Source organism: Saimiri boliviensis, chromosome 9 (genome assembly GCF_048565385.1).
Source record: "Saimiri boliviensis isolate mSaiBol1 chromosome 9, mSaiBol1.pri, whole genome shotgun sequence".
NCBI lineage: Eukaryota > Metazoa > Chordata > Mammalia > Primates > Cebidae > Saimiri > Saimiri boliviensis.
Genome location: NC_133457.1, coordinates 33956629 through 33966358, shown reverse-complemented (window position 1 = coordinate 33966358; position 9730 = coordinate 33956629). Strand labels below are relative to the sequence as shown.

Sequence of the window (9730 nt, the reverse complement as noted above, 5' to 3'; positions counted from 1 at the left end):
CCACCCTTTTCCTCATTTATTCCAATCTGGCCACACTGGCTTCCTTTCTGCTCCTCAAATACTCTACGCTACCACCTTCTATTCTTTCCTCAAGCTCTTTGCACTTTAGATACCCTCTGCCTAGAATAAATTTCCATTTGGTTGGCCTTCTCACTTACTTCAGAACTCTGCTCAAGTAGCATCTTATCAGAGAGATCTGATCACCATATAGAAAATAACTGACATGCCAGACCCAATTTATGTGCCTCCTCAGATTCATTCTGTCCTACCTGTTCCCAGAATCAGCTATTTGCCCTACCTCTAAGATGGAGTAGCTCCACCAAATGAAACAAAAGCTCTGCAATTCTTGTGATCAAAGCCCTGGTTTTCACCTTCATCTGCTCATCTCTTAGCTCTGCTGGCTGAATCGGCTTTCCCTGTGCAGAAAGAGTCAGCCCCTCTGAAGCTCCTGAGTCCAGGTCCAAACCAACTTGGTCTATGAAGGTTCTGGCCTCCCCAGTAGCTTCCCAGAGAGATTAGATAACACAAACCCAAAGTGGCACATCATGTTTGGGAAGCTTTGATCAGTGAGAAACAAAAGATGGGAAGAAAGCAACATAAATTGCCTTCCTTTCCTCCCTCAGCAGACAGTTTTAAAGTGCAAAGGTCCATATAGCCTCTCTGGAAATGTCCTTAGTGACCAAGCAACCAACTATTCCTTCCGGGGCTGTGACCAGTTCCAAACTGCACCACCTTTTATTTGCTTCTCTGATCTCTGCTTTACGTTCCCTTTCCCTCTACTTTTGCTGCCCTGGAATTGCATCTCCTAAAATTTTTAGAATGTAAAGCTGATATCCAGAATCTACAAAGAACTAAAACAGATTTACAAGAAAAAAACAAACAAGCCCATTCAAAAGTGGGCAAAGGACATGAACAGACACTTTACAAAAGAAGACATACATGAGGCCAACAAACATATGAAAAAATGCTCATCATCACTCGTCATTAGAGAAATGCAAATCAAAACTACATTGAGATACCATCTCATGCCAGTTTGAATGGCGATCATTAAAAAATCTGGAGACAACAGATGCTGGAGAGGATGTGGAGAAATAGGAACACTTTCACACTGTTGGTGGGAGTGTAAAGTAGTTCAACCATTGTGGAAGACAGTGTGGCGATTCCTCAAGGACCTAGACATAGAAATTCCATTTGACCCAGCAATCCCATTACTGGGTATATATCCAAAGGATTATAAATCATTCTACTATAAGGACACATGCACATGAATGTTCATAGCAGCACTGTTTACAATAACGAAGACCTGGAACCAACCCAAATGTCCATCGATGATAGATTGGACAGGGAAAATGTGGCACACATACACCATGGAATACTATGCAGCCATCAAAAACGATGAGTTTGTGTCCTTTGTAGGGACATGGATGAACCTGGAAACCAACATTCTCAGCAAACTGACACAAGAGCAGAAAATCAAACACTGCATGTTCTCACTCATAGGTGGGTGTTGAACAATGAGAACACATGGACACAGGGAGGGGAGCATCACACACTGGGGTGTGTAGGGGGGAAATAAGGGAGGTACAGCATGGGGTGGGGAGTTGGGGAGAGATAGCATGGGGAGAAATGCCAGATATAGGTGAAGGGGAGGAAGGCAGCACATCACACTGCCATGTGTGTACCTATGCAACAATCTTGCATGTTCTTCACATGTACCCTAAAACCTAAAATGCAATTTAAAAAAGAATGCAAGGTGTATCTCAGGCTCTGTATTTGAGGAAATTCAAAATATGTTTACACCACACACACACACACACACACACACACACACACACTTAGGCTATACTCAAAACGCTGATCCTACTTTTATTTCTCTTCTCTGTTTATTACTTATCTTTGTGTCTATTGCCCCCTGTAGAATGTAAACTCCATGAGAGCAGATACTATTTACTTTGCTCGCTGCTGTTTCCCAGTGCCTAGGACAGAGACTTGCACATAGTGGGCATTTAATAAATAGGGGTTTAGGGTCAAGCACAGTGGCTCACACCAGTAATTCCAGCACTTTGAGAAACAGAAGAGCGGGGCTTACTTGAGGCCAGAAGTTTGAGACCAGCCTGAACAGAGCCAGAACTCATCTCTACAAATTTTTTTTTAATTAGCTCGGCATGGTGGCATGCACCTGTAGTCTTAGTTATTCAGGAGGCTGAGGTGGGAGGATCACTTGAGCCCAGGAGTTTGAGGTTATAGTGAGCCATGATCGTGCAACTGTACTCTAGTCTTGGTGACAGAGGGAGACTCTGTCTCTAAGTGTGTGTGTGTGTGTGTGTGTGTGTGTGTGTGTGTTTAGACAATAAGTGAGAATTTTGTTTGCAAGTGTGGAATTATGTACCACTTTACTTTCAAAAAAACACAGAAACTTAAGGAGTTCAGGTTTTTATTCATGACCTACTTTTTGATGTCGATGTTCCCATATGGAATATTTCCTATCTTCTCTCTCTCCTAAATTTCACCAGACTTCATTGGTTATCTCTCAACTCAAAGCTCAACTCCTCTTAAAACCCACTTTCCCTAATTAGGCTTACTAATGACATAAGTATTTCCTTCTGTAACAGTCATTCTTTTTCCAATTCCCCTAGATAGGGCACATACATCCTTAAGAGTATACTTTATGCATTTTACCCATTCTCACAGAACTGCATAATATCCTAAAATAGATTCAGAATGTCTTTAGCCCTTTCTCTATCACACACCACCTCAGAGGTACACACAAGGCTGTTCCCTCCCACATCCCAACCCCTCCTGCTAATCCTGTCATTAATAGTAACTACTAATTGCTGAGCACATACAATATGCCAGGCAATGTGGTAGGCATTTAATCCTCACAAAAACCCTAGAAGGTATTAAATATCTTAAATCTCATTCATATTAAAGAGCTTGGGTCTTACCATATTCTCCTCTAGTTATTAGGCTGGATGACGCTGACTTAGTCAACAGAAATTAATCACTCTGCCGCAACTTCATTCATCAAGGAGCCAGTGATTCCCTGGGAAAAGCAAGCCTTCCTCCTTCCTCATACTCCTCAGTTTACAGTCCTGCCCAAATCATTGATTCACAGCTTTGTAACTCTCCTAAAATGGCTTCATGAGAATACAACCTGTCTCTTTATGTAATTTAAAGCTCCTTGAGATCAGACATGTATTTTACTTCTTGGTTGTTTCTGGAAAACTGTATTGTTTCTTGGATCTATTTACTACCCAATCTATTTAGTACCCCTAGTATAAAGTCTTCATCTAACGCACTATAAGATAAAATCAGTAACAAGAAATTAGCCTTGAAAAATTCAAAATTATCTAGAAGGCCATTTAAAATATGGATTTACATATATTTTCATTAACAGTTTTATCCTATGTGTATATTGCATTTTGATATATTAATTAATGATTATGGTATGCATATACAGAACTATGCCTTAAAATGATGGTAATGATAACATGAACCAATTATAATTAACAAGTTACTTCAAAAATAAGAAAAATGAGAAATAATATGCTTTAAAACATAGACATAAGCCTGGGCAATTCTTTCAAATATGTTTAAGTAAAAACCCTTTACTTCAAAAACTTTCACTAAACATGTAAAGTTTCCTTTTAACAGTGAAAATCAAAAGGCTACATATTATTATGAAATTCTAATTATTTGCTTTGGTGAATGTTAAAATAATAAGTGCAAAATAATTTGGTACAAACTAAAATGGACAACTTTGTCAACAAATATAGGATTTTTTTAGCCAGTTTTAAATCTTTCAACCAAGGAATTTCAGTAAAATTTGAATCCATTTTCATAAGATTTATAGAAACCATTCCTGAGATTTATTTTTAACCAAGAATTTGGACAAATTCTACCATCTTACAAAGTTTGTTATGTAATTTGAATGGGTCCAAATATTTCTTTTTTTACCAAATCTCAGCATACGATTTTCACTAGGTTGTGTTTCAATAATAAAATATATAAAAAACTGTACATTTTTCAAAATGCCAAAGGTAAAATATGCAGATGAGATTTATTCCCAGCAGTAAATAACTTCTTTATCAGTAAAGCTGTGTGACAGGGCAACTCCTCTGACCAAAATTTTAAAAGGATTTGGCTAAGTTTCCTGAGACAGATCACATGTGACATCCTGCTATATACAGGCAAGCATTTGCAGCTAAGGAACTGGAGCCAGAAGTACACAAAATACTGCGGGATGTCATCAATTTAGTTAATTTTATTTTTAAAAAAACTTTAAAATATAGTTAATAGTTAAATTAATTTAGTTAATTGTTATTTATTTATTTACGGATGTATTTTCTACAGCACAGACGCTTGTTTGTGGCAAAGTATTAAAAATAACTAAAAACATATATTTACAAAATAGACAAGTGTTCCAAATATGCTAACCTTATCTGTGATTACAAGGGAGCTATCCATAGCACACTACCTCTCAAGGATTTTTTAAATATTAATAAACATGGCGCAGCAACTGGCTTGAGCCTTTGGAAACAAAATGCAGGACCCCAAAGCAGACACTGAGTGGAATAACATCTTAGGCAAAAAAGGTGTCTTGCCCTCCCAAGGAAAGTGAGAAAAAATTGGAAAAGGAGGTGGAAGAGGAGCAGTGCGTCCTCCAGCAGTCAGTGATGACAACATATGAAGATAGGACTTCGGAAGAGCTGAAGGATCATGAAGATGAGTTTAATGAGGATGAACGTGCTATTGAAATGTACAGGTGGTAGAGACTGGCTGAGTGGAAAAAAATGAAACTGAAGAATAAATTTGGAGTTTTGGAGATCTCAGGAATGGATTATGTTCAAGAAGTTACCAAAGCCTATAAGGGCTTGTGGGTCATCTTGCACCTTTACAAAGAATTCCCCTCTGGGTCCTGATAACTCAGCACCTCAGTGGACTTGCCAGGAAGTTTCCTGATGTCAAATTTATCAAAGCCATTTCAACAACCTGCACACCCAATTATCCTGATGGGAATCTGCCCACAAACATTTGTTTACCTGGAAGGAAATATCAAGGCTCAGTTTATCGGTCCTCTGGTGTTTGGCGGCATGAACCTGACAAGAGATGAATTGGAGTGGAAACTGTCTGAATCAAGAGCAATTAAGTTGGACCTGGAGGAGAACCCTAAGAAGCCGACTGAGGACGTGTTGCTGTCCTCAGTACGGCACTCTGATCCTATGAGGAGGGACAGCGATTCCAAGGGTGACTGAAGCTGCAGCTGCTATCACATGCTCATTTTTCTTGTGACAAATTGTCTGGATTTTTTTTAAAAAAAGAGAGAAATGAAGAATAAATCCTTCTGGTTTTTATTTTTGTATAAATAAAATATTTTTTGTATAAATAAAATATTTTCAAATCTTTACATTTTAGAAATAATCATTGCTGGAAATTCTGTTACATTTAAATTATAGTCATTCCTCTAAAAATATTAAAACCAGCTATTGGTATGAAAAAAAAAAAGTTTAAAAAAACATAGCCTATCCCTTCAAGATAAAAGTTAATGTTTCAACAGCAAATTAGAAAGAATTGTCTTTCTAAGGAAACTCACAGAGCATTCTGGAAAGATATGTAGAAATATTTCCATTGTTATGTAATTTGGATGCAAAAACAAGGTAAGTGCAATCATAAATTTTTTTAAATCTCCTATTAGTACATTCTAAAAATTTGGAAACAAGATTTTTAAACTAGCTTAACATTCTTCTAAACAAAAAACTTCAGTGGAATTTAAAGTCATTTTGATAACAATAAAACAGAAATACTGCCTAATATTTGCAAGAACTGATTGACACCAAGGAAGATGGAAATCTACTAGCCAAATTTATCATAAGGGTTTTCAAAATTGGTAAAAGGGAATTAGTTAAAACACCCAGTAAGGAAATTCTTCCATTTGGATGTGTGTGTCTTTGTCAGACACGTTTTATAGTTGCAAAAACCATTGTAACCAAGGGTTGAAAAATGGAATTGAGAAACACATTTGAATGTATGACAAATTTTTAAAGAAAATTTTGTAAAATAGTGATGCATACTCAAATATAATTTTAGTGAGATAAAAACTTTTGTGTCATTAATAATTAAAAATAAAACAATGATTATCATTAGCTCAGCCTTCTTTTTTTTTTTTTGAGACAGAGTCTCTGTCGCCAGGCTGGAGTGCAGTGGCACAACCTCGGCTCACTGAAACCTCCACCTCCAGGTTCAAGCAATTCTCCTGCCTCAGCCTCCAGAGTAGCTGGAACTACAGGTGCATGCCACCACGCCCAGCTAAGTTTTGTGTTGTTTGTAGAGACAGGGTTTCACCATGTTGGCCAAGATGGTCTCCATCTCTTTACCTTGTGATCCTCCTTCCTTGGCCTCCCAAAGTGCTGGGACTACAGGCATAAGTCACCACACCCAGCCAGCTCAGCCTTTTAGAGTTATAATTGGTATAGGCTTTATGATACACATAATAGATATTGACATAGCAGTTTGTCTATAATTTGCAAATGAGTAAAAATATGTATAGTGAGGATACACATTCAAAATTATTTTACTAACAGGGGCATGCAAACAAAAAATTTTGGAAGGCAGTGCTATTCATGATGCATTCTGTGAACCCACAGCATCAGTGTAACATGTGACATTGTTGGAAATGCAAATTCTGGGGCTCGATCCTAGACCTACTGAATCAGAATCTCTAGGAGAGGGGGAAAGGAATATGGGTTTTAACAAGATCTCAAAGGTATTATCTAAGGCATGATACAGATCTAATCAAGACACTCCTCTTTAAAACCTGCCTGCTGCTTATGAAATTGAAGCAGCTTTCTCACCATATCATTTAAAGGCTCTCCAAATACAGCCCAGCATCTCTTAGTGGCCTGTGTCCATGACTCCTTGCCAAGTTGGAAGCCCCAGGTACTCTTGGGTGTACCCTTCTCTCCTCTCCAATTTTCTTCACCTGGAATTCCTCCCCAGTCTGATCATGTCTGCTTAACCAAAACCTTTACAATCTTACAATGCCTACTTCAAAAGTGACCTATTGTAAGAAAACTTGCATGATCTTAGTGAAGAAAGAAATATCTACATATCCTTCCTCCCCTCCATTTTTTTAATGATGCCCATGGCATCTTGTTTGTTCATATCCCCCTGGACTGTATTGCATCATACATTATAACAATTTGCATACTTATCTAATTCCTTCTAAAGACTGTAGGCTCCTAGAGAGAGACTTGCTTAATCTTTCTTTATACCCTAGCTTAGCACGGGCCTGGAAGGCTCTAATTGCTAGATACAGAATTGAAATAAAATTCCACAACTGAGCTCAGCCCACACTGTCTTCTTCCTTTATCACTCTATTGGGGCCACTACCTCATCATGAAGAACCTGAATTTCTTTAGAACTTTCCACATACTTGGGTCATTAACTGACTTTCTCGTCCCCTCAGATTGCATTTCTGAGTTGCAAAATCTGTCCTGATCACTTAGTCATGATTGCAGTTTAAATACTAGAAAGCAAATGATAATTTAAAAAAAAAAAAAAAAAGAGTGCCATGTTTGAGGTCGTATCAGTGCCAGATACTGTACAAATTGCTTTAGATGATTATCTCATTCAGTCCTGACAAAACCTCCGTTTGGTGGACACATTATCCCTCCCATTTTACCAGATGAGGAAACTGAGGTGCAGAAAGGGCTAATAGAGTAGTAGGACCAGGATTGGAATCCAGGCTGCTAACTACAGAGCCTGCAAAATCAACCTCTCCATTACCCTGCTAAGAATAGAAGATACTACTCCACACCCATCCTTATATTAATGCAATTCCTAGTCCTCCTAACCACATGAAAAATCACATGCATTAGAGTCAATCTTGATGACAATATAAAAACTATGATTCTACTATGTAAGTTCAATTTAAATCTAGATCAAAGAAATCTAAATTACTCTTCATTTGGGCTATAATCTTATATTCTAAAGCTTAAATGCTTATAAGAAAGCTTTATCTAATTTAAGGTTACTAGCTCAAATATAAGTACAGACTTAATACTATTTTTCCTCTAAAGTAATCAGTACAAAGAGTTCTATTCTTCCCATAGTAAAATATGTCATAGAACTTGAACTGCTAGGCAATCACCATCTTTTCTTTATAAGAAAAGAAAAGCCTTTGAAATATGTACCATAACCTCTGAAAAATACTATTATCCTCCCAAAGAAATTAGGCATTTTTTTTCTGACAAAAACTATGGGCAATTGATCTATAGTTCTTTTCTCCCTCAAAAAATTATTGTATATTGTGTAATGATCATTATAATTAAAAATTAAGATGGCTTGCAATAATTCCACCATTATTTGATTCAAAATCTTTATAAAATATTGGCATTTTCCAACATTTATTTTTCCTGTCTATGTTCCATTTAAGGCCAAATTTTCAAACCCAGCTGCCAAATTACACATATAATTACTGCATTTGCGCACAAAAATGTGATAATTGCTTACACAATTTCAGAGGCCAGCTTGAGGCTCCTTTCCAAATTTGTTTTACATGTACAGTGCGGTGTATGTAGTTTTATATGAAAATTGGAAAAGTAAAATTCATGGTTTGTCTGGGTGATGTGTGAAAATGGATACAAAATAAAGCCTTTCTATAAATGCCTGGGCCTGTCTTCATATTTTCTCCCAATAGATCTTTATAAAAATCTTATAAAGCAGCTCAAACTTCAGCTGCTATTGGAATAACAGCAGTGAAAGGGGATGATGCCTGGTACAATGCCGTAAACAGTTCAGGTGCCCATTTTGTTGGTCGACATAGTGTCATGAGGCATTCTTCTGTCTATAAACTGCTCCCATAAACCCGGGCAAGAAAGATAAAGGTGATACATGGCCCGCAATCATACAGTCAGCCAAGATGACAGCAGCCTCAATAGGGCAGAGTAGTTGTGAGTATTAGGGAAATAATATATAATTTCCCTTCCAACTTTGCCTGACAGTTGATTTTACAGTTTGGCAAGCATCCGCTATGGATATAACTCACAATGGGTATCCCTAGTGGAAGCTTTGATTCAAGAAAAGGCAAAGAAACAAGATCTAGCTAGTCATACACACTAGTGAGATAATCTAAGATATTTTTGTTTCAAAACAAAAGTAGGGCAGAAAATTATGGCCAGTTGCACATAAACTGGTACCTATGCTCAAATATCTACTTTCCAAATTCAAGGATTATTAATCTGATCTCTGACTATTACTAAATATCTGACTACAGAAATGACCAGAAGCAATTAGGTCAGAAGCCTATTAAATACTGAAGGACGTTCTATTTGAGAAATCTCCAGCTATTTTCCATATAGGTGATACTAATCTACATTCCCACCAACAGTGTAGAACTATTTCCTTTTCTCAAATAACTAAAAATAGAACTACCATGTGACTCAACAACCGCCCCCCTACTGGGTATCTACCCAAAGGAAGAGAAATTGTTATATCAAAAAGACACCTTCACTCTTTAAGTTTATTGCAGCACCATTCACAATAGAAAAGTTATGGAATCAACCTACATATCCATCAACAGATTACTGGATTTTTTTTTTTAAAGGTGGTATAGAGTGCTTGCAGTGCACAGGCGCAGACAGCCCTTGCCTTGTCAGTAGGCACTGCATGCCAGCCGGTGGCTCTGTGGCCACGGTGCGGGCAGCGGTGGCAGCAGCTGGATTCCCGCACT

General features: G+C 37.6%; 1 pseudogene; it reads left to right on the top strand.

Annotated features, from left to right (window-relative positions):
* The first annotated feature begins 4543 nt into the window (after positions 1-4543).
* On the top strand, positions 4544-5255 carry LOC101037231 (phosducin-like protein 3 pseudogene; annotated as a pseudogene).
* Positions 5256-9730: the final 4475 nt, after the last annotated feature.